The 25,625-nt window shown below is 41.8% G+C and overlaps 1 long non-coding RNA gene across 1 annotated transcript; it reads left to right on the top strand.

Moving 5' to 3' along the window:
- The first annotated feature begins 4,031 nt into the window (after positions 1-4,031).
- On the top strand, positions 4,032-25,297 carry LOC133225801 (uncharacterized). Its single transcript, XR_009729284.1, has 4 exons — positions 4,032-4,229; positions 23,687-23,759; positions 24,291-24,439; positions 25,068-25,297. It is a non-coding gene; the product is annotated as an uncharacterized LOC133225801 (long non-coding RNA).
- Positions 25,298-25,625: the final 328 nt, after the last annotated feature.

Below are 25,625 nucleotides of genomic sequence, written 5' to 3' on the forward strand. Positions count from 1 at the left end.
ATCTGAAGCAACAAAACCCATATTTTTTCCTAGAACATGCTGTGAGGCAGAGCCTACGGTATGACATTCTATAGGTGACATTAACTGTGCTGATTGACATATACTGTAAAGCTTACGTAAGACCAATAAGATGAGTTTGGAGGCCTGGTCTTGCCTTGCCTGCAATGCCAGCAGGACACTGACATGTTGCCACTGACAGGCGGCAGTCCTGCAAACCAAGCTTTTCAGAAGCAAGTCTATTGAAGTTTTACAGAAAAGCACCTTAATTTTCAGGTGCCACAGCACTAGCAGGCAAGGTGGTGACATGCTGGAATATGCTCTGTGTGTATATTTTTTTCTCTGTGTGTGTGTGCTGGTGGGCTAGCACCAGTGTGAAGCAAATGTCTTTTGAAAGACGTGGTGCCGGAGGGGACATGCACAGCATCCCAAGGCAGCCTCAGCGAGACATCTGACTGATTAGATATTGAGGTCAGGTGCTGAGATACCAAGGTTGTGCCACGTCCTGCTTTCCTCATCCAGCTGGGCCCCGATAAAATAGCAGCTGGTAAGACCACCAATCAGATAAGGTGGCAATTTTCGACAGCCTCAAATTATTGTTGCAGCAAGGGAGGTCCAGATAAGATCAATCAGACTCCGGAACAATTTGGCCATTCTGGTTTTTCTTTCCCTCTCCTTTTTCTTTTTCCCTTTCTTCTTTTTGAAGACACAGCCTGTCTTGTGAATGTGAACACAGGAAGCACTTACACAGTTCCTCACCGTTCTCAGAACAAATCGTGAGGGTTGATTTATGGCCTGGATTAGTGAGAAACAGTAATTCTTTGCTCTTTATGATGTTTTGTCGGAAGGTGCAGTACCCTCCAGTCAGAACAGCAGGACTGCAATGAGGTTTTTGCAAAAGGGGGGAAAGAAGGGGGGGATGTCTGAGTACAGCAGCACCTCTAACACAGGAGTTAATAAGACACCAGCACATTAATCATGTGACAGGTATTGAGTCTAACAGGGCAAGGCAATAGTTTTTAAAAACAGCCAGTAAAGTTACTGCCTGGTGGAAAAAGGCTGACTGAATGCCACAGCTTTTATGCCACTATTTGCAATTAAAGTTGGGTTTGTTTTTTTTTCTTTATTGGTTTTCCTTCCCCCCCCCCCCCCCCCTTTTGGAAGTTTTGAAATGCCTTTTTGCATCTGTTAAAAAATCAGAGACAAATCATGCAGGGCTGTAACAGAGGGCTGCACAGTTTCTTTCCTCTTGACCCATCGTGACTCAGGCTGTACCTCAGGCATTCACACTCTCCTGCACAGTGACCCTAAATGCTAGACACAGCTGAATGACCACTGAGAGTCACAGTACAGAAGAGAGACACCAGTGCTTTGATACAGCTGGGGTATATTCCTGATCAAAAGAGACTTGATTCTCAGCTGCAGCCTAGAAATGTGGCTCCCCTCTTTCGTGCAACTCTCCAGGCAGCTTTATTGTACCAGACCATGTACGCCTCAGCCTCTTTTATCACCACCAACCTGATTAGAATTGGCAAAGTCAAAGGGGAGGAAGAGTTGGGGTAATCTGATGCACCACTAAAGATGAGTCCCATACATCCTTGGTGTCCTTTATTTAAAGGAACTGCAGTCACTTTAATCTCACGGTTACTGATGTTAAAGTACAACTTACTTTTCATTGATAACAACCTGTTCATTATCAGAAACACTATAAAACACAAAGAGAACATGACTAAATGAATTATTCCTATGATTTTGTAGGCTCCCCGCATGTGCACATCCCCTGCCTTTGAGCCTTTGTCAAACACTGCTTGCCATGACAAATAGGGAGCACTGGCAAGACCAAAGCAGGCAGAGTAGTCTTATATGACTAGGTAAAGTTTTGTCTTGCTTCCCATATGACAAATAAAGATTTCTAGGACCTGTCTCTTGGACACTACTGTGTGATGAAATAGGCCCTTGAAGTGGAATGCAGATGTCACCATTGAAAAATAATCATAAGAATTGCCTTCCCAGAGGACGTCAAAAGTCCATCTTGCTCATTAATCAGTCCTTAACAGTGATCAAAGACTGATGTTTCCAGGGAAGGTAAAAAAATAATTGTAACAAACAGAGAGAAAACACACCTTGCTCTGATCTGGTGCTATGGGAAAAATATGTTGTCTTAACTCTGGGTTAATCATCAGCAAATGCCAAGCAACAAAAGGTGAGCAGCATAATTATGTGGCTCTGCTGCTGAGAATCATAAAATGGAGTTTCATGGTCATTGCTGGCAGTGACTACAGTAAGTACAGCTTCCAGGGGGTGGCTACATGTGCAAGATGTAGCACATAAATTTTGGGGTAGATAATGCAGGTAAGACAGCTGATTTGCCTGAGAACCACGAGTTACAGGAGGGGTTGTGGTCTGGTCCTAGGAGCTTCCTTTATTCCAGTGGGTATAATGACTGGTGCAACACAGTACAGCTTTTTTTGAGCTGATATATATGAGCATTGCTCCACTGGAGTAAAGGAAACCATAGTGATTCTCAGCAGCTAAAGACCTGAAAGACACTTTTCAGATGTTTTGTTTTGCCTTTTAAAGGTTGCATATTACATTTGGAGTTGCGCTTGGTTTTACAGACTCAAGAAGACATTTGGCAGTAACAGTGCTGAGTAATGGCTGCATGGATTTCATGATGCTAATCAGATTATTTTTTCCCTTGTTTTGCTTTTTAGATAATTTTTGTGCTAAAGAGTTGTGCTGAGACTAGGAAAGTTGTGCCTAGGAAATAATTTCTCCACCAAGTTCTGATATATTTGTCTGGAAAATAATTCTAAATTTACTTTATGTTCTCCCAGCTGTTTCCTCTCTGCAGTTTTTCTTCACCTTATAGCATCAGAATATACTGCAGGTTACAAGGTAACTGAAGGAGACACTGAGCTAGTTTTAACTGATTGGTGGTTTGAAATAACACTGATGCAGATATATTTCTTCTGGTATCTAAGCCAGTTTAAAGCAGTTGGCTACCTCTACTTCACACTGCTGTCTAGGGTGTAAATCTATGCTTCCAACCCTTGGTCAATTGCAGAAAATACTGATAAACATTCTCACACTTTGATATTTGTTTCTCAGTGAAAAATCCCTCCCTAAGTAGACTACGGTGTAATTTCACTTGTAGCTGGCTTAATACAAATATAACTCATGCAGTGATGTTTGCCACCCACCTCTGTCTCTGCAGAGCTCTATGGGCAAATCAAGGGACACTCCAGTTCATGAGAGCAGCATGGTGGGCTGATACTGGTGCTGCCAGCCTGCCCACCCATTCCTAGCCCAAGAAAATTCCTGGCCCATTGAACTTACTGACAGAACTCCCATTGGTGATTTCTTGGACAAAATATGTCTTTCAGCATGTACTCAGAGTGCACAAAGATGGAGAATGCCTGTTTTCTCTCCCAGAAACAAGTGGACTTGGCAGCCAGACTGTCACTTTGAGTGTTGGTGCTAAACAAATGCCTTCTCTCAGTCATCTTCTCACTCTTGCCTAACATAGCTCCTTTTTCACTGTGTTGTTCTGAGCATATGATACAATTATCAACATCAAGAAAGGTTTTGCTTCTTTTCTCCACACTTGGCATTTGGATTATGTTTGGTTTTGGGTGTTTTTTTCCCCAACACATACAGAAACACAGGGAAGCAAGAAGCTGTCTTACAACTGCCAGAGCACAGATAACTTGTGAAGGGTTTAAGCCCACCTAACCCCTACCCAGATTCCATCTCACCTAGAAGCCCTATCTGCAGTCCAGCCCACTGACTTCCTGGGAGTTCTTTCCCTGCAAATGCTTGGAAGCATTAGAAAATTTCCTGATTAGCCTGAATGTGTTCTGGTGGCTCCATTTTAGTTGCTTGGAAGCAGGTGCTCTGGTGCAACAGGCAGTTTTCCCTGAGCCAGTGCTGGGGTGCAGTCAAAGCAGAGATGGGCAGACAACTCACCTCCACCTCCTTCCCTGGGGTGTTTGTGAGGTTTCCTGAGGGACTGTGCTGTGACACCATATAGGAAGGCACATCCCCACTGCTTCAGGACTGATCCCAAGGGCAGCAAACGCATAGCAGCTCCTACTCCTTCAGTCTCTTCTCTATGGCAAAGGAATGTTTGTGGTTTAAATCTCAGGAATATCTAGAGTCTTATATAGTCAGTGTAGACTGAAGGGGTGTTTGAGTTACATGGATAAATCACCCTCTGGAGACCTGCGAAGGTATCTACTTATTTGCACTTGCTAGAAAATGTAGGAATCATCTGGCATCAGAAACTTCATTTTTTCCAAGGCAGCACCTAAATAGGACACTCCAAGTAGATAGGCTGGCTTCTGCTTTTGGTTAGTAGAATGGTCTTGAAATCTTCTAGCAACAAAAGCCACTTTGTCTTTTGTCATTCTCAGTTCTTTGAAAACTGCCTCAAACTTTCTTTTCGTAATTGCTATGCAAACATTTTTGATGTCTGTGCAAAAACATCTGGAAGCTTACAGTGGCATCTGGATATAAATATTAAAATATCAACAAAAACCTGATGTGAATTAGCCATGTGGATAGCCATAAAAACCACAACTACAAAAACCTGCTCCAAGTCTCCGCCTGTGAAAAGTAGATGCCTTCTCACGCTTTTTTTAGTGTGTTTATGAACTCATATTCAGAAAGGGAGCAGTTGGGTTTCGTTTCATTTTGAGCAGTCTTAATCAGACTAGAAATTCCCTGGCCTGATTGAATGGGTAGGAGCTCTCTGACAAGTTTTTTGTGTTCTCTGTGAAAGTTTTGATTCTGTTTGTGAAACATGTGCTTGCAAGGCTCCTCCTCCTGCCAGACATGGCCTGGATTCCCACTGAATTCTTACTGTGGAATGCAGTGCCATGGGCAGAGCTATTTGAGAGTAATTGCCATGGGCAGGGGCCCTGTGTTATGAGAACAGCAGTTTTAGTGTACTCAGGTCTTGCTATAGCATTCCCAGTAGGGAGATGTGCTGTGAGGAAAGAAACATGACTCTAAGATCTATCTCATAAAGGGCAGATGAAGGAAAACAGTAGCCCCCATCCAACTCTCACAATGTCAAAAAAACCCAAGCTAAAATGGCTATTTATGGAGTCTAGTCCCATGACTTTTGAGCCCCTGAGGTTGGCTGCATTGTGAGTCACTTGTTCAGAAGTGGCAAGGACATGAAGACAACTAAATCTCTCTGCCTTTTAATGAGTATCTGCAGTGTAGATAATCAAAGGGTTTAGAAGCTGACTGGAGTCAAGCATGTAAATGGGTTTGATAACCCAGGTCTTATTACCTTGATTTTCTTCTGGTAAAAACAGAAATAATAGCTTTCCCCCTCCAGAAGTGAATACATGAATGACTGAGCAGTGCCAGCATAGTAGAGATCCTTCACATTTTCCAACTATAAAACAGTTCAGTGGATATGTATTAACTAAGCAGTGCTGGATCTTCTAAGAGCCATCATTTGCTCTCACCGCATCTTTTTCTCATTCTTGCTGTTTTCTTACTGGTCTCTTAGCTCTGTTTGCTCTGTCACGGCAGACTTCAGTGCTACGTGGGCCATTTCCCGAGGTAAGCAGCTCCAGAGAGGAGCCTTCAGCACCGGAGCGACGGCAAACAGGAGCCTCAGTTCTGAGAGCCCAGAGCCACCACAGGAGCCTCGAGCCGCGCCTAGACCTTGCCCGGGAGCCGGCAGCTCCGCTGAGGCGAGCAGGGACTCACAGGGGGCGGTCTGGCACCGCCCTTAGCAGGGAAAACCCGCCCTAGGGAGCGCTGGAACAGGGCGGGCAGCTGGCCGCGAGGATGATCAGGGGCCTGGAGCACCTCCCTGATGAAGATAGGCTGAGAAAGTTAGGAGTGTTCAGCCTGGAGAAGAGAAGGCTGCGTGGAGACCTCATAGCAGCCTTCCAGTATCTGAAGGGGGTCTATAGGGATGCTGGGGATGGACTCTTCATTAGGGACTGTAGTGATAGGACAAGTGGTAACAGGTTCAAACTTAAACAGGGGAAGTTTAGACTGGATATAAGGAGAAAATTCTTTCCTGTTAGGGTGGTGAGGCACTGGAATAGGTTGCCCAGGGAAGCTGTGAATGCTCCATCCCTGTCAGTGTTCAAGGCCAGGTTGGACTGAGCCTTGGGTGGCATGGTTTAGTGTGAGGTGTTCCTGCCCATGGCAGGGGGGTTGGAACTAGATAATCTTAAGGTCTGTTCCAACCCTAACCATTCTATGATGATTCTATTCACTTCATTCTCAGGAGTGGTCTACTGCAAGTCATATATATCCCACTACCTGAGCTGGACTGCTTTTGGAGTTGGAATTGGTTTTATAAAGGTATTTTTGTTTCTTTATTTTCTGAAGGCATACATAGTATTTCATGATGGAAACAGAAACGCTGTAAATGGCCACTGCCCCCTTCAGTTGGTAACCCGCTGGGATATTCTGGATAGGACCAACTGCAAGGTGAACAAATTGCTCTGAAAGACTCTCAAGAATGGAAACACACAGATGTTTGTATTTGATTTCTACCCTAATATTTGGCGAGGACTCTATAATTTAAATAAAAGGGCTCATTTTTCCCCAATTTAATCTCTTTTAAACAGTGTGGGAGTTATAAACATTATAATAATTTTACCACTTTCATATTTAAAAATATGCCCTCTAAGCATTTACATTCAAGATTTGTTTTTCTTCAGATGTGTAAATAACACATAGCAATTTGCATCTCATGCATAAATCTTTCTCCTGTTGAATGCAAATTAAAAAATAACAATACTCCAGCCCCCAACCCCTTTCATTTTCCTTTTTGCCACCTCCTCATATTTATGGCAAGTTAGCTGGGTAATTCTTCCAAGGAAAATTTTTGGGATTTTATGTGTATTTTAAAAACTATCTGACTGAAGTTTTCTTCCGCTGAGTAACAAGAAGCCTAGAGCTGATTAATAGTGTTTCCTTTCCCAGTCCTAATGAACATTATTTCAGGTTTTATGCATCCCAGATGAACCTATTTTAAATAGTATGTGCGTATGCATGCATGAGTGTTGCTCTTTCTTGAGATTTATCCCAAATGAATTTAGTTTCTCTGTAACTTGTAGGACAATATCAACGCTGGCTTAATCAATTTCAATTTGCTGTTAAACCAGAAATGAAGCATTTATCAGGATGAGCCAGGAAGGGCTGAATGGACACTTCATGTTGCTGAGTACTCTGCGTGAAATTTGCTCAAGGAAGTTGCTGGAGCTCCACATTTACAAGAAGCTCTTCTCTGGCTTGCACTTCACACTTTGTCTGGATACTCCCTCAGAGTGTTTTTACTCTACAGGTTTCCTGTGCTGGCAGCTTCTGTGCCTACTGATCAGTATCATGGGTCTCAACCCACTAAAAATACCTTCTTTGGAAAGTCTTGCTGCCTTCATAAAAATGCAACCAAAATATCTCATTGAATCATCTTCCTCAGCTCAGACCGGCTCTGCTATTTATGTCTGTAGAGTCGCTTCTGTCTCCCCGGCTGCTTCACACCAAGAGCCAGAGCCAGCTCGGGCAGACATGCCATGGTGCCAGCAGCAGCAGTGGGAGCTCTCTGGATGGGTGAGAGCCTTCTGCTCTTGTGATGAGCCCTAGCCCTGGGCTGGTGGTGATATGGGGTGGTGCGAACTCCCCAGCTCCTGGAGGCAAGTGTTGCTTTAGTGATCAGCTCTGAATGCCATGGCAAGTGGTGGGTGAGCATTTCTTCCGCTGCCACCTGATCACAGCGATGCTAATTTTAAAGTGGTGGGGAAGAGCAGGGAGGTGATAGCAGGATGGTCCCAGCTGTTCTTCCTAGGTAGGCGAGCAGCACTTCTATTTGGGAAGGCAGGAACTCCCATTTCACTGCACAGGCTGGAGGACTGGGGAGAAGAGAGGAAACTTTCCATAGATTCCTGTTTCACTTCAGAGAAGTGTTTTCAAAGACTCATCCTCTCTTCCCCTCCTTCAGGTTATATTTAATTTTAAGCTCTCTTGGTTGCTGCATTGATAGCTCTTTACCATTTCCACAACAATTAATCAGCGCAAGGTTGATTATACGTTTGTCTCTGATTGTATAAATCTTCTACTTCCATCTGAAAAAGAGACCTTTGCTGCCTGGGCACCCTACTTCCCACCCCATCCCACCCCATCCCATTCCTCCAGCATGGCCAGATAGCCAAGTATGGCTGGATTAATGTGGGGGCTGTTGCTGCTGTGCTGAAATGGTGTGAAGGAGGGATGAGGTGAAGGATGAGGCAAGCATTGTGACTTCGGTGTGAGAAGCTGTGAGATGGATGCAGCCACCATTTTAGGGAGCCTGTTACCTGGTTTTATGCTGCAGTATGAGGGGGAGATGTGAATGGCTGAAGGACTTTCTCCTGCCTGCCCTGAAGCACAGCCAGTCTCATTACTATCAACACCTCTTAAAAAGCTGCTTGAATATTGTATAGGATAGTGCTCGTGTAATATGAACTGAGAAGAAAGAGTAGTTTTGGTTAGAAAAAGCTATTAACGGTCAAGTGAGAGTCCCAAGGAGCTCCAGGTCCCAACTGCTGCTTCTAACAGCTCACGGGCTGCTTCTGTTCCCATTTCACAAGGAGCTGCGAGCATGGGAGTTCGGGAGAAAATCAAAAGGGGTTTGGGCCTTGCCATGGGCCTGTCTGGGTCACCCTGAGGCAGCTAGGCTCTCAGTGACATCAGTGGTCTTTTTGGGAGAGTATGAGCACAGGAACAGCTGTGAGAATGAGTGACATTTTCTGTGCATTTGGAGAGGTTGATCAAAAGAACAAACTGTAATTGTAGGAGTCCCCAGCATAGCCAAGCTATAGCTATTACCTTTGCTGGCTCCTCTGTGTTTGCTCTTTTCCTTGATACTTCACAGCCCATGAATCTGTCTAAAAGATATCTACCATTTTAGAGTAAGGCATGCCTGCAAATCTCAAAGCACTTTAAAACTCCTTATTTAAACTCAGCACTCAGGTGGGAGTGACTGCTTCGCAGGTTTGTAGTGTGAGATGGGGAAGGGTTAATGTTATTTGCCCAAAGACTTAAGAGGCAAAGCTGAGCAGACAGCAATGTTGAGGAGTTGCAGTTCTTAATATGCCACTCCAAGCAGTTGTTTATAATCCCTTCTTTTAAGTTAGTAGCAAATGATAATCCACAATATTGCCTCTTAGAAAAACAAGTGCAGTACTGCTCTCCAAAGCAACCCAGGCCAGAAATCTTCCTGTTAAACTAGCTAAACCAGCAGAAAATATTTGTGAAGGACAGACACACTATGAATCTTTTTTTTTTCCACCTGCCTAAACACTGTGCTATATGTTTCTGTTCAGGTTTTAAACAGAACTTGAAGGAGTTGCAGCTCCAGCTCAGCTTGCAGGGTGTAACATTTGATTTTGCTGTATCTCGGGTTAGCAGATCACATCCTTAATACACTCTTGTCAGGGAACAGCTCTGTAGGCAGAGAGAAAAGTAGCCAGAGAGAACACGTTTCTTTCGCTCATATAGGAGAAGATGAGAGGTAACATGATCTTGACCTCTGAAAGTCAGGGACAGCTCTGATGGTAGGTGACTAGAGCCAGGACTTCTGATGATCATATAACAACAACAACACATGCCGGTGCTGGACATGAATTAACTCTTTGGAGGGGTTGTGTTCTCCCAGTTGACGCTCAATTGCATGGGGTCCTAACCCCCGTAAAGAGAGAATTAACTGGATAAGGGTATTTTGCATTGTTTGTAATTTATTTATTTATTTATTTAAATAGGAAAAAAAGCAAGATGATTCTTAATAGACTGAGTTGCTAATTTTTGGGTGGAGAAGCAGCAACTCCTTGAGTGAATTACATCTTTAGGTGATGTCACAAGGACCATCACTTCAGGGTTTTATTGCTGCCTAAGCAATGTACTATCTGCCCTTTCCCAGGAATCTAGTTTTACACTGTCGACAAACAGCAGGGGAATGAAAAATATCATCTGCAAGGCATGGTAAACTCACACAAGTAAATGTGGTCATAAACTAGAAGCTAGCTTGTGCATTTACAGATGTTCATTCTGATCCAGATGCAGCTACCTCACTTCAGAGGTCTCACAGACATAGTGCAGAGGCTGCTTTGCCATGTTATGTGGAGAATTGATGAAGTCACATGATGCTGTTATTACCATCTCTTCCCCCCCAGCTGCTAAATTACATTATAACTCAATAAATAGACCCTCAATATTTTCCATATATAAATTTATCATGTAGCAATTACTTCAGTTAAGCTCTGTGGAAGTATGTGATTGTAAATGAGAGGTGGCAATCAGTGTAATTAGAAAAGGAAAAGATGTGCTTACAAAACAACCTCTGCATTACAATATTGCCCATGTTATAAACACCCTGCCACGTGGTGCGTACCTTCTCAGTTACACAGGGTAAGTCCTGTGTTGATTCAGGCTTGAATTACACAGTAAATCTTGTTCGTGAATTTATAGACTGTCCCTTTGAAGGCAGAATTGTGTCAGCCTATTTATTTAAAGTCCTTTTTTCACTGCAGCAGTATGCTTTTGAGATATAATACCTCATGCACAAAATCCCTGAGTGACAGCAGCTCCACAAGCTCATGATACTTATAATACATTACGTATTATCAGTAAAATGTTGCAAGACATGTCATAGATCTTATTAATATAACTTTAAATTATGGGTACAAGTTTAACCTGTCTGTTGATGGATTAAAAACAAAGCCTGGCTTGTTAAACAGAAGTAAAAGGCTCAGGGCATCATTAAACAAACTGTTTCAAGTAAAATGTCTGTATTTCACCATAAAAAGTCAAAGCATACCTGAAAAGTTAGCTGTTCCCAAGGCAACTTACAAAGTTTAAAGAAAACCAGAAATAGCTTTCAAGTCTGTTTTTTTCTTTAAAATTACAATTGCCAGTGCCCTTATATTAATTACGATCTAGATTGCTCCCAGAGACATTGACTGCCCTAAAATAGTTTGCTCTGTTTCTCTTCCCATTGCCCAAAGCAAACCCAATAAATTAAGCCCTGAACTGCCTGAAGATCTAGGCAACCAAACCTTTGGCACCAGTGTCATATAGATGGCCTGCTTGTTGTGTCCCGTTTCTGAGTTGAGATTCATTATTTCGAGACTAGAGAGTGCAGTGACAAGGAGGATCCGAAGAGAGATTTAGAAGTGAATCCTCAGACATGCAGGAGTCTGTACTGGCAGATACACCTGCAGAACTTAGACCTTAGGTCAAAACAAATCTTTTACAGATTTTATGAGAAATTTCTAGGATATTTGTGCAGTAGGTAGCTTGTGCATTTAGGTAGCTTGACGAGTTTTAATTAATGGAGTGGCTTTTGTTGTTTTAATTGTGGATCCCTTGCCACATCTCTTTGTGTTCTCTTTGTGTTGGCACTGTTCTCACTTTGGCAAAGGGGAAAACATTAAGGCAAGTCATTTATGTGGCTTGCCTTAAATTACACAGAAGATCAAGGATAGGGCCAAGAACAGCTTATAGATGGCCTGTCTCCTACCTTTCCAATTTATCCTGGAAATATTCCTTTTCTTCTGAGTGTCGTTAAGAGTGGACTTTTGTAGGAAGATAAATAAAACTTCCCTCCTCTCCCTCTCCCTCCCCCTTCCCCTCCCCATTTAACTGGTTTAAACATTGAATTTTGTTTTTTAGGGGTAGTGGTGGTGCTTCCTTAGTCTAGTAGAGCTGAGAGGTGGAAAGCAAGAAACCCACAGATGACAGCCTTTTTGCATTATTTCTGTAATAGCATTTCTGGATTGAGTACAAAACCATGACTGAGAGAGACCTCTTCCATTGACTTGGGAGGGAATGGAGAGAGACATTTAAAAGAAATGTGTCCAGCTGGTGAGTAAGCTGGCACGCACCACTGACTCGTTAGTAATGTTTATTCTACTAGAGTGGACAGTCTTTTGCTGTTGAAAAAGCTAACTCAGTCCACTGCACATTAAATTAAGAGAACACACACATGCACTGTAATCACCCTGAGCACTGATCAGTAATAATTACCTTTTGGGTAGGGGGTGGAAGAAGTTAACCTAAGTACTTTGAGGTCAATTATTATTCTCCTGTGCTCAGGAAAATCCTAGCATTTTAAAAACCCTCTGTGCCTGGTGTCCCTTGAGACCTGGAACTGGCAACAACAAAAGAGCATGTATCTTTGAACAGTGCTGTAAGTCATTCTGTGCCTTTGTTTTTGGTTCTGTTTGTTGTTTGTGTTTTGGATGGGTTTGTTGTTTTTTTCTCTCCCAAAGTGATGTAAAAAGCTTTCTTTGATGAGTCACAAAAAGTTTTCACTCTTTCGGTCTCCTAAGTATAAAGGCAGGCACAAATAGGAGCAGCTTGAGCCCTGAACTGGGCTTCCCTGACTCTTTCTGTTAACTTTCAAGTTCTCTGTGCTGAAAACTAATAGCGTCTAGTTGTCAAGAAGCCAGAATAATGACATTTTGTGCCATTATTCTAATGTGCTTTTCACTGTGCAATGTCTTTAATTATTTGCATGAGTAATATCATTATGCATTCATGCCAATACAATTCTGATAATTAATTTACATGATGGCAATTTCTTAATGATCTTGATGTCAAAGTTAATATCAACATCTGATAGTTGATCTGGTGGTGCTGACATAAATTTTACTTTAACATATTAATGGCAAAACTGACAGCAGCATCAAATTACACTGAAGAAAAATAAACATCCACTGGGTAAAACCTTTGGTGGAGAAGTCTTGATCTTTACCCAACATTTATAGGTTCAAATAAAGCTAAGGCCCTTTGGCATGATACATGTCAGATTTTTACTTAATCATGCTTTACTTTTTTATTTAAATCAGTAACATTGTTGATGTCTAGTATTTAAGAGATCAAGTTATATGATATCATATAAAATACAATGTTTTCTTGCCTTTAGCTTGGTGCCTATACTCCATATATTAAAATGGGAAAAATGCATTAATTAACCTTTTATCTTTCTGGCTGTTTAAACATGAACTCTAAAATGCTCTACAGTAGAGGAATTTAGGACTGGTGTCTGAACCTTGTATCTTGGTTTGTGATTTTAGTTTGCACAATGAGATAAATAATATCAGTGAAATAGACTTTATGTGGAGGCAAATATTATTAATATCAATAAAACAAGAAGCAGAGCAATGAATAATAAGGCTTTAGATCAATATTTTTAGTGCATTTATTCTATATGGAAGTGATGCATGGATGAAGAGATAATTGCATGTGTAACTGTATATATGTACCTATCTTTTTATATAAGATCATGCAAATATTATGAGACAATTAACACAGAATAAAGCTACATTCTTCAGCCTTTGTTCAGGTGCTCTGAAGATCTCTTTGGAGGTTTATAGGCATTTTTATTTACCAGTTAAATATTTTATTACACCCTAGTATTGAAGAAATGTATGTGAAACAAATTATATCCATAAAATGGTGATGGTGGCTTTCTCTTTAGTTTTTTAATCAAAAGCAAAGCCTCATTCTGTGGCACAGTTGCTAACATAATATTTATTTCAACCCACTTCAGCCAGTTAAATGAACAGATGAAATGTTAAAAAACAATACAAATAAAATTGATCCTGCCATGTATTTCAACCTTTTCCCCAGTTGGCTTTTCATCAAAGATATCCACTGAGGGAGTGTATATTTCATTTTATATAGTGAGACAATTATACAGCCTCAATTAGACCTTCCATTGCTGGACAATAAAGAGCTGCTAATGCAGACTCAGATCATTTGCCTTTAAAATGCACTCACTACCTTTCCTTCTTCAGTGTCCACAAGCAGGCTGTCTGTCCCTACCTGCTGAAGAAGCAGCCTGCATGTCTGATTGCTTTAATCCTGTCTTATCCTCACTCTCAAAAACATGAGGACATATACATGCTTGAAACCACCCCCTCAAAATTCAGACGTGTTGGGGTGACCTTTTGCCATGCACATCCTGTGGAGAGGAACATTATGCTACCCAGAGACAGCTTTTGTTGAACGATTTTATGAGTCCCTCTGGTGATGGTGAAGGTGCAAAGACATGGCACAAGGAGACCAAGGTAAATGGGCTGCCTTTTAAATGTCTGCTTAATACAATTTACAATGAAAAGCCAACTTTGGCCCTAATGCACAGCTGCCTGAAGGCACATAAAGTATGCAGCTGCATGGCAGACTTTGGACACAAGCACATCTTATCTGCTGGTGGCAGCACAGCTGCTGCTCCCCCTTTCCTGCACCACTTACTGCTTGCTGCTGCCGAGCCAGCACCTGAAATGAAGCACCTGGCAGCTGGCATGGAGAAGGATCCAATGGCAGAGGCTTAGGTCCTGAGGAGATGAGAAGTGAAAGGGGATAGGAGGAGCAGCAGGCAAGGACAGATGTGCAAACAGGAGGCACCCCTGGTGGGAAGAAATTGCCCCATGTAAGAGGCCTTCCAGTAACGAAAGCAGATGATGTGAGCAAATCCAACTGGCTACGTGTGATGCTTGCACCTTTGGAAACACCCATGCATGTGCCATCTGTGGATGCACACCATCCATATGACCATGGCCTCTTCCTCCTCCTTTGCTCTTTGCTTTTGGAGGTAATGGTCTGGTGCTTAATTCCTCACACATAGGTCGGGGGGAGCTGTGCTTTGGAAGAAGCCTGTGGGTTGAGAGGGGCTTAGCTCAGAATTTTAAGGCGTCCTATGCAGTATACCATGAACGTAGCTGTGTAGCTGCACAACTGCAAACTCCTGTAAATGCAGTGCTCTGGTGGAGTGTAGGAGAAGACCATGGATGAGAGGAGATGTCTGAGAGCCCTTGGACTCCAACTGCCCTTTGTCAGAACACACATATGTTGTAGCATATCCAGATGTTTACACATAATCTGAGTCCACTGTAACCTTTTGTCTGAAAGGACCATTGGGCTGAAGCAGGTAGTAGACATACAAGTGAGGACAGTGAGAGAGGAGGCTGGAAAACAGTCTGATACATGGATTTTTTTTGTTATGCAGGTTTTATCAAATGCAATTCCTCCTCACACGTTTGTCTGTGGTGAAGATCTGGAGGTGCCTTCCTCTACCAGAATAATTTCATTTAGAGCCTGGTTTTGGGATAGAGGAAAAAAAAAAAGAAGTTTCTTTCTGTGTAACAATACCCTGTATTAATTAAAATTATTTTAATAATACATTTTTAAAATAATAGTATTTCATATGATAAGACTTTGGGAAAGGGGTGGAATACTAGTTGACCGGCCTTCTTCCTTGGTCTGCAGAAGGCATGGATTTTATCTGCTCAAGGTTCCTTTGGAAATATGTTAGTCAAGAACACACCCTGGGTTTAAGAATAGCTACTCAAGAAGAAACAGCAGTGTAAATGTTATCTTTATTCCAGGTGAGTAGAAAATCTCTTAAAAGCATTTCTGAGGAGTGTTAGCTTTGTGGGTTGATTTTTGGAAGGTGTAAGAAAAATGACTGATTGTGGTTTGCACACTGAGTGACTCTCCCCCACAACCCAAATGGCTTTCTTGTGTGTGGCATTTCTTTTCCTTTTTTTTGCTTCCAAGCGTGTGGAATGCCTGTGAAGAAAATATTGTTTTGATGCAGGGCTTGTCATGAGTCGGACACAACATGCCTGAAATGTAGCGTAGGAGTTAGAAAGGGAGGATTTAAAAATTCAGAGCTGTCTGATGACTGGTAGCATTACTAATGAAAATATGTTTAACATTGAAACTAAATGTCCCACGGAAAAGAAAGACATTAATTTCTTTCCTCCCCAGAATGCATACTGGAGTTTACATCGCTTTAGATCTGTCCCAGAGAACTTAGCCTCTGAGTGAAAAACTGCTCCCTGTGCCTCACATAAACACCCACACCCAGGCATCTCATACTATCTTCCATTTCTTCAGTCTGCCAATTATTTGCTACACCCAATTATTGTGGACTATCTTAAATTAGCTCCCCAGTGACTCAAACATTTATTAACTGCTCGGGTGCCAGGAGTTCAGCATGTGATAAAAGCTCTGGACCCTAGGATGCTGCAATAGAGGTGGTTTAGGACACAAATAGTGGTCTTCCTGTACTCTGAAGCATGGCAGAGACAGCAGGGTACCACCAGGGCATGGGGATGTGTATGGGATATCACAGCAGCTCTGGCTGCTTTGGCCGTGGAGCTCTTGGAAGAGGCAGGCTTGGTACCTAGATGGTCATAGATTTTTCTCCATGATTTTGGAGAATGAGTCCCACTGAAGACAGCAGATCCCTTGTCCATCTTCTCTTGGGCATGCTGGCCAGCTCTGCCTCTGCAAGCAGGGAGACTTGTCTTGCCCCCTCCACCATGAAGATGTGGAATGCTACACAGGAGGCGGAATGCACTTTATTAGCAGTGAGTCATGAAGCCTGAGGGAGGTGGCCACAGTCCACTCACTACTCACTTTCTTTAATCAATCGCAGGCTCAGAGGTGTAACTGTGGATATGATCTAACTGCTTTGGTCCCTAATGCAGGCCTCAGGCACAGGCACTGATTTCTGCAAAGGCAGTAATTAGTCAGTAGGCAGCCTAAGTACTAAGTACAGGGCTCATTTTTTCTCTCCTTGATGGCTGGTTATTAACACACAAAAAAAACCCTTTCACTTTTAAAGTCTTTGTTCCCTCCATCTTCCAGCACTACATTTCCTTTGCACAAACCATGCTGAACTACATTACGGTGTGGCTGGGGTTGTGGAGCCTCTTTAAGATGACATTTGACAACTGATCCAGAAGCCTTTGACTGGACTAAGACTGGAAGTGGTGTGTTTTGATGGAGGTAGTTCCCATTGCATGCACTGCTGCACACTGAGCTGGGAAAACGTTTTGCAGAGCCTCCACATCATGTTACGTGGCAGCTTTCTAACAACAGGAAAATTATTTCCTCTGGTACTTGTTGTTGAACTGGGATTGATTATGCTGAGTCCTGTAACTGTTTGGATGTCTTAAGCCTGAAGACTGCAAAGAGCTTTCACTGTAACTGAACAGTCACTAATGTCCATTTATTCCACTGTCTTTGTCACACAAAGCTTTCAGTCACACAGTTTACTGACTAATTGTACCAAGCAATGTGGTTTTCATACAATGTGTATTTACAGTCTGTAATACTGGAATACATAAAACCTTAAAAAATATGCTATATTTGACTCCTAAATCATATAATTTTACAAGGGGTTTTGTATATTTTTGCATCCGCTTTATACTTACACACATACAGTATTTCCAATTGTTTACATATGTTAGAATCTCTTGCATTTAAATAGCTCATTATGCAAATATTTACAAAATACATGGATATTTATTTTTACTGTACCCTCTATTCAATCACTGAGCTGAGATTTAACATCTAAACATTGTCTGCAGTTGCATGTGCAGTAATGAATGATGAGTAATTATGTACTATGTACAATTATACAACAAAAATTACAGATTCAAAAAATATTAAAGCGTCAAAACCAAACACTCTAATTTATGGGGCATCAGAGGTAAGGTGCAGTCCTAATTCAACCCCCAGCTATGCATATATGCCTTGTAACATGGCTTTTACTAACCACATGCTGGTTGTCTCCCAGCTGCCTTCAACTGCTATGGGTGCAGGATCATGCTGCAGGCCAAGGCTTCAGGCTCTGTCCAAGCCTTGGGATCAGACCAAGGCCAAATTTGCAGTGTTTCCCAGGCAAGAACTTTCCCTGGATTTGGTCACCTAAGCAACTGACCTGGCTCAGCGAGCATGTTTTGATTTTCCCACCCCAACAGCAAGAGCTTGCAGCAAGAGAATGCCCTGCACTAATTCACTTCTCAGTTTAGAGCCATACACAGAGCAGGACTAATTTTGCATTTGAGACATTTGAAAGAGCACTGTGTTCTTGTATAATCAAAGATGGAGCTTGAAGTACATTTTGTTGAAAGGTTTTTTTGACCGGAATATCTTCTACCAGGAAATGCTGCTTTGTCAGAATTGTAATGTTTTGTAGGAACATTTTGTTGGTGGTGATATTTTGGAGGAAAAAAGATATGAGCCATTCAAAATCTGAAGAAAACATTTCTCCCTGCCAGTTGTTTCACTGTACACATCATTTCTTTTCTTTGGTTTCAGAGCATACATTATTTATATTTACTATTCAGGAGTTAAATATTATCAAATCACCTGCACAATGATGTTGAAAAGTTTCCAGTTAATTAAGACATTGAATATTTTGATTACTGGAAGACTTCAATAGGTTTGGTTTTTAACAGGTGTGTTTTTTAATGGCCTTTGTGCATGCACAGTGCTTTCCTATATTTTAAAAAAGCAAGCAAACCGCAGAAACTTAATTTCAGCAGAATTCATAACTACTGTGAGGATGGCACCCCATCTAAGTAAACCATAAAAAGAGTCAGTTCAAGGGGACAAAGTTTTCCTAAGTTATAAGCAGACAAATTGAATTTGTAGATTAAGTTGAGTGATCTCAGTAATAGATGGCATACTTTGTTCCATCTATTACATTGCAAACAATTTGTCCCTGGAAGTCACTCTGAAGACAGTAACTGTATTTTTTTAATAATACAATTTATAGAGAATTTGTAACACAAGGAGAGAATATTTGAAGCCAGTTTTTTTTTAGTGTTAACTGAATCAGGGGAGAATATAAAATACACAACTGTCTACAGGCAAAAATTATTTCCTAAGCTAATTCATAGCCATATGCATCCTGCCTTTTAATAGCAATATGCATCTTGCTTTTTAATAGAAACCAGACTAAAGAGAAGTGTTTTTAAAGTGCAGGCATGTTGGACTACATTCTTAAGATTTGGATAAAGATTTCTCAGGATGCTAAAATGCGTTTGATTCCAAATCTTTTATTTCCGGTTCACAAAACATTTTGTGACTTCCTAGGGTGTATATGTTAGTTGACTTGTAGCTCAGCACATTCTGGCTTTGGAAAAAGGTAAAACAAAACAGTAACGAAGAAGACCCTTACATAAACAAGCTTCAGGAAATATTAAGAATCGCATTTGGGAAAGCATCAACCCAAGCATTTCTACATCCTCAGCTTGCTTTGCTCTAAACTGAAGACTCTCATTCTGTTTCCTGATACTCTCTCCCATGACTGGGTTAGATCTCCTGTCACACAAGCTCTGTTTCAGGTAGGAAGCAAAAAGAAAAAGGAAAGTAAAAGAACAGCCGTACCTGTGCATTTAAAATGTGACTTTCACCCACCCCCTGCCATATTGCTACAGAAATGTTGTGTTTATTTATATATAAATAAATACCCTTTTTTATCACTGCAACTTGTAAATAGGAAATGAAGTCACAATCCTCAAAATTATAATGGCAGGCACACAAAGACACAGTTACTAGCACGGAATTCAATTAACAGATAGCAATCACCCTTGGGTGACTGTGTGAGGTGGAAATATACAGGCATGCTAATAACTAATATCTTAAAGCCAAGGCGTTTATCAGCCAGCAGCCAGACACGGGCATAAGTGTGGGCAGGCAGCGGTGCTCTGGGATATTTAATAAAACCTGCTCTCTTCATCTGAGGATTTGTGTTTAATCATTTGGTAACATTTTAGAAACATCCAGGCTGGGAAGCTTCTCAAATGGAACTGCTTAGGTCAGAAAATGTAGAGAGTTATTTACTGATACTAAAACAGCTAAAGGAACAGAGTGGATTCTAGGTAATAACAAAATTCTTTGTTGCCATCTTTTTGACCTTTTGAGTTTCTGGGGTATGCCTGCTACGTGAATTACAGTCTTATCTGGGGAAACATGCAGAAGGTGTTCATTAGTACTGCAAAAGCAAATGATTGAGCTGCTGTTTAAAACAAATTTTTTAACTCTTTTTTTGCTTGGCTGAAAGCCTAAAGCTAAAATAGTTTTCTTCTAGGCTGCTTGAACTTTAATTTGCATTGCATTTTGGGCTTTCAAAGGCTTCAGGCAGGCCAAGATTTGTCATCCTCTGAAAGATATTCCATTTAAACTTCCTCATCAGGTCTCTCTTTGTGCCACAGCATCCAGGTGAATTCGCAGGGCTGTTTTGCATGGTTAAATATCACTGCTTGGAGGAAACGCAAACTCAGAAGCCAAGTCATGGGTTTCTTTAAAGGAAGGCAGTTCGATTTAGTAAGATGCTTGTTAAGAGCTTCATGCAGAAGAAATGTGTTAGTACATTCTTGGGTAACTCTCTAGGGTTAAAACTTCCATCAAATGAAAGCAGTTTGGAGCAGGGCAAATGGAGGACAGCCAGCCTAGTCCTGGGACATACAGGAAGCAGCATATGTCAGCCATTACCAAGGCAGGATGGAAGCTTTTGGCTATGAAGCCCATGGTGTTGCCGATAGATGCTCTCACTGCTTTCAGCTTTGCCTCTGTTCTAAGTAAGCAGTCATGCCTTTTGTGCTCGTCAGCTCTGCCCCTACAACTGGGCTGGTGGCAGCAGGAGGTATTCAGTGCTTCAGAGCACCCCTCTGAGCATGCTGCACATTGTCCCCCTCATTGGCGTGGCTGTCTACTTTGCTTTGGTTCAAACATTTCTGATGTCCATGTGGGCTCTGGTGCTTACCAATAGGTGCTCACCAACATAGCAACTAAAGCAGTGGGGGTGATTGTCCAGCTGGCAGAGTCTTACTAATTTTGGTTTGCCAAGGGAATCAGCAAAGGCAAAGGTGAGCTGAATCAAACGCTAAAGATGGACTGTGGACATGCTACAGGGAACCTCTAGCAGGTACTCTCAGTACCTGTTTCTTTACCCTGGGGTATTCATGTGATCTACAAATGAGTGGCCAAAGCCGCCTCCCAGCGATTTTCCACACTGCTGGCATTCAGCCCAGCCTGGGCTGTGCTCAGGAAGCTGTAAAGTGGCTCTGAATAGCTGCTGTGAAGCCATCCCTGCATTACTCCTGTCACAAAGAGTTTTCAGTGCCCTCCTCGCTAATGGATGAGTTTCTCTTATACAGAGTGCCGAACAATGTGGTGATACATTCAGGTTTTATTAGTGTGAGTTTAGCATGGCCGCATTATTCATAATGGAAACAGCACAAGAGAACTGCATTGTTCATCCCAAACCATAAATCCTGTAAACCACGCAGCGCTGTCGGATGGTGTGTTTTCACCACTTATTTTGCAGGAAAGCTATTTGTATTCCTTCCGTATGTAAACCCAAGCTGTCTTAATATTGCAAGCCCAAACTGTGTTGGTGGAGGTAATAACAACAAAAAATTACAACCAGTACATTTTAGGAAACTCAGTCATAACTCTGTGATACCAAGGCTCAGTACCCGCTGCCAAGTGAGAGGGGAGCGATGCTGTGGTAGGGCGGCATGGGGCTGAGCCCCTGTGTACTGCTGGAGGGGGGGCTCAGCCTGTACCCACCTGAGAGCTATGAGAGTGGAGCCTTGTGGTTACTTGAGGTCTGAACATTGATTGCTGTGAAGTGTGAAAGTGTGGGTCTGCATGTATATGGGACAAGGAGGTACTTTGTGCTTCTGCTTGCTTGGTTTCCTTTTACAGAGAGCAGCTGCAATAATGGGACATGTGAAGTATTCTCAGTGGAGATACATCAGTGGGCAGAGCATAGGTAAGTTGGTCAAAAGTTCAAAACAATTGTAATTTACTGTGAGGAAGACATAGCACCTGCCTGACATAAACCAGGCTTTGCAGGCGACAGGAAGCAGTTCCAGCTATACACCAATTTGCTGCCATACTTTCCTATGGAGACTGCCACCCAAGAAGCCATCCTGAGTTTGCAGTGAGAGCAAGCAGCTGCTCAGGAAGAACTGGGCTGAAGCAACTGATTTCCTTCACCTAGGTATCAGGTGACTGCTAGAGAGGTGAAGCTGACTTTTGTGTGCTTCTGCACTCAACCTAGTGACCCAGAAGTGAAGGGCTACACAAGCTATTACCAGTCTTTTCATCTACCACCTCTTGCCAGACTCCTGACCCTGCTCCAGCAGCTTTTGCAGGGCCTGGAAGCCAGGCAGTGGCTGCCCCCACACCACCCACAGCCAGAGCACTCTTTCTGTGGTACCACACAGCACCCAGTAAAGGAAATGTTCATTAAAAGAGCTGTGAACACTCTAGATGGTGTTACTACCTGACCCAATGGCTCAGGGGAATTGCAGAGTGGACTCTTGCTACTTCTGCAGGAAACACTGCCTGAGCTTGTGGAGAACCTCCTGTTCTCTCTTGCATCTGACCCTTTTGGGTGCAACCGTTACAACAATTAACCCTGAGCTGAGAGAGGAACCTCTGATTTTCCAAGCCTTATGTGTGAAGCAAGCTCTCTGCATTCCTCCAGGTACTTCGTTCACTGTTGGTATTAACACTGGAAATGCTGACAGCAGCTACTAAAGGTTCAGTGTGTTTGTAGAAAATCAATGGCGTGATGCGCCCTTCTCCCTCTCCTCTCAGTGTTTCAGGGAGAAAATGCCCCCTGGATAGACGCAGAGTATAAGTTAACATTTCTCTCAGAACACGTGCACTTATGCAAAAGGCTGAAAGGATATCTTTTTACTATCCTAGTACAGTGCTGCTCCTCTTCATTCACTGCTTGGAAGAGTGTCTGAGGCTTCTGCAGCATTGGTTATTATGCAGGGCATGTGTTTTAAAACGTTAAGTACCTTGATTGTCTCTCTCATAGCTAGTGCTGTCAGCAGTTTACACAGAGCTTTTATGTGTCTTTTTCCTCCCTGAGATACCTGTGTTCAGTTCAGAACTGATTCTGCTTCTAAAGCAATTCATTAAACATCTTCAGTGTTCCACTTCTGTGAAGAGGTCAATTTGTTTTTTCTGCCTAGAGATGCAAAACTCTGAGCTTCAGTTGTAAATGCAAGTACTAGATGCATTTCTTGCTGTTTTACTTGTGCTTCCCTCCAATCTATCCTCTCTAGTGATCTCTTCCTTTAACACAGGCATTTATTATTCATGAAATGTGGAGACTGATGCTACTGTATCAGTCTAGGGCAGGTGCAGTTGGGTAGCCTGGCGTGCACACACTGCTTCATTCACCCTCTTCCAGAGGAGACATTTTTTAAAGGAGAGAAAGTAGCTGTTTCTTTCTCCTGTGTTCCTTTGTCCTCCTCACAAGTTACCAGCATGGTGGTGGGCTGGTACGCGCTGGTACGTGATAAGGTTCCTGGAGCACCACTGGCCCGAAGGTGATTCCTATTGCAGTTCATGCACAGGCTGCTGAATACCTGTTGGGAGTCTCTGGCTTTTGGTCCTCTCTGAGGTGGCTTCTCTGGTAGTTAAAAATGGGACTCCAGGAATGAGTCGTGCCCCCAAAACCTATTTGATAAGGTTTTTTTTCCTGCTGTACTACTTGAAAAGTGGATTCATGCATAAGTCTTCAGGTAGTTGTTACCTGTAAATCTCCACCCTCCTAGGTCCAAATGCCTCTCTGTCAAATACGATAGTTGTTGTTGGGCATTGTTACATTTGTTTTGTTTGGGTTTGTTTGTTTTAACCCACTTATTTCTAATATGTAAAATGATCTGGTTCATATCTGCACATACCAGTTATAATAGGCTTATTATTAAAACACAGGTTTTAGGATGAAGGTAGACCAAAAGTAAACCTTGCCTTGACCTTGTGAGGTTCCTAGGTAAACAGGGTTTTTCACTTTCTTCCATAAGTCTTACCATTCACTTTTATTTTACTGTAGCAGCTAGGAATATGGCTCAGGGTGTTTGGCTAGCTCACCAGTTCTGGAGGGAGTATGTTTGCTGACATAAAAATTGGTAGGTCTTCTTAAAGTTATCCTTAGGTCTTTGGTAAATATTTAGTGCCTAGGTCTGGAACAGTGGATCAGGAAGTAAATGGGACCATTTATACTGGAATATCAGACATATGAATTAACCTGTTATCCAAAGACAAGTATGGGCATATGGGATTATTTTCTCTTAACAGTGATTTCGTTGGTTAAATTCTTATTTTACTTATTGCAGTACTTATAGCTTTTTTTTTTTTTTTTTTTTTGCAAGTCTTTTCTGTAATGTAAGTGATTTAATATGATTTTCTGGGCTGTATTTTGCATACGATATGGTTTCTGTTTGGAAAACTGGTTTCTTTTTTTTTCTTTTCAATTTTTTAAAGGCAAAATCAGGCTGGTTATTTAAGAAGCAAAACTGATTGCAAAAAGTAGCTGGAGAGCATAAATCAGTGGGGTCTTCAGGAGCAACAGACTCTCAGAACTAGCAGCTTGTGAAAACTTTGCAATTATATTCCTCCCAATATAATAGTATTTTCTTTCTTTCTTTCTTTTATTGTAGGAAGGATCTTCAGAAATGTGTACTCAAATCACTAAAAATGTCCAGTTCTCAAGGACACTGATCAACTCATTATTCTTTGTTTTGATTCACATGAAATATTTTCAGCCTGTGGTTCATTTCCAAAAAACAAAACCAAAAAAGCTTTAACAGTAAGTGATGCCTCACATCTCCTGTTGGAAAGGATTTGAAAAGCTCGTAAAATGTCTCCAGCTCATACAATATATCACGTCATATTAATTTATGGTAGTCAATGAACAGTAGGAAATGGTGGAGGAGAGAGATGGAGAGCCTGCAATATTCTGCTTTATTCAGAACTGTATATCTGAGGGCTTTTTTTTTTTTCCTTTACACGCAACTCAGGCACAGCATCTCCTCTTCCTTGCTTCAGGAAAAAAAAAAGAGAAAGAAAAAAATCCTCATATTTGTATTATATTATGTTCTCTAAGTCACAAATTCCCTCTGCCAACTATCTGTGGGTGTACAGCCCTTCCTCGGGAACATGCTGTATCTTCTGAGTTCCTGTGTTTGCGATATCACAGTGCTTTTGCTCTGCAAAGCCATGAATGGGGCCATTATGAGGGGCTGCTAGATAATTAAGATTCTGAGAGGGGCAGACTGCTAAAAGCGTGTTTAGTGAGGAAATTACAAGGCCAATAAAAAAAAAAAAGTCTTTGCAAGTTCCGATTGTATTCTTTTCTTCTGTGGGTCTAATTTTTCAAGGTCTGGCTGGATCATGTTGAGGTTTCCTTTCATCCCTTTTTTTTCTTTCCACAACAGGAGCTGAGGCTGGAATCTAAGTCCAAGTTAATGAAGCTGCCTCAAAGTTGAGGAGGCAGAGAATAAACCACAGCTCTGAGGCACAGACCACTGGAGAATCCTCTTTCAAACCGTGCCTCTGCTGCTCACTGGAGTTATTTGATTTGGGAACAAGATAAGAATTCACAATATCTGATTTGTAGAAATAACCTGGAGGAAGGAGAAACAGTCAAAAATACTAATTTCAGATAGAATTTTTGTCTCTCAGTTTCCTAATACTCTTTCTCAGCATTAATAGCATTAACCAAATATAAAGCTCAGACTTGGAGGAAGTTGTGCACCGACTAACAAATGCATCTCCAAATAGCCCACAGTTCAGCACTTCTTATTCTGTCAATACTCTGTGACCAGGGAAGGTTTGGAGCATAATTCTCTCCTACTTATTCATCTTCTCACTTTCTTTTTATTTTTTCTTCCCTGATAAGAGATACACCTGGCAATTCATTGCTGATTTCCCTGGAGTGTTATTCATGCCACTTTATTTATGTATTTATTATTCAAGTGCAAACTACTGAAGTT

The sequence above is a fragment of the Neopsephotus bourkii genome, unplaced genomic scaffold, assembly GCF_033783945.1.
Source record: "Neopsephotus bourkii isolate Nb327-2 ecotype Australia unplaced genomic scaffold, CSIRO-AGI_Nbou_v1 NB_1767, whole genome shotgun sequence".
NCBI classification, from domain to species: domain Eukaryota; kingdom Metazoa; phylum Chordata; class Aves; order Psittaciformes; family Psittacidae; genus Neopsephotus; species Neopsephotus bourkii.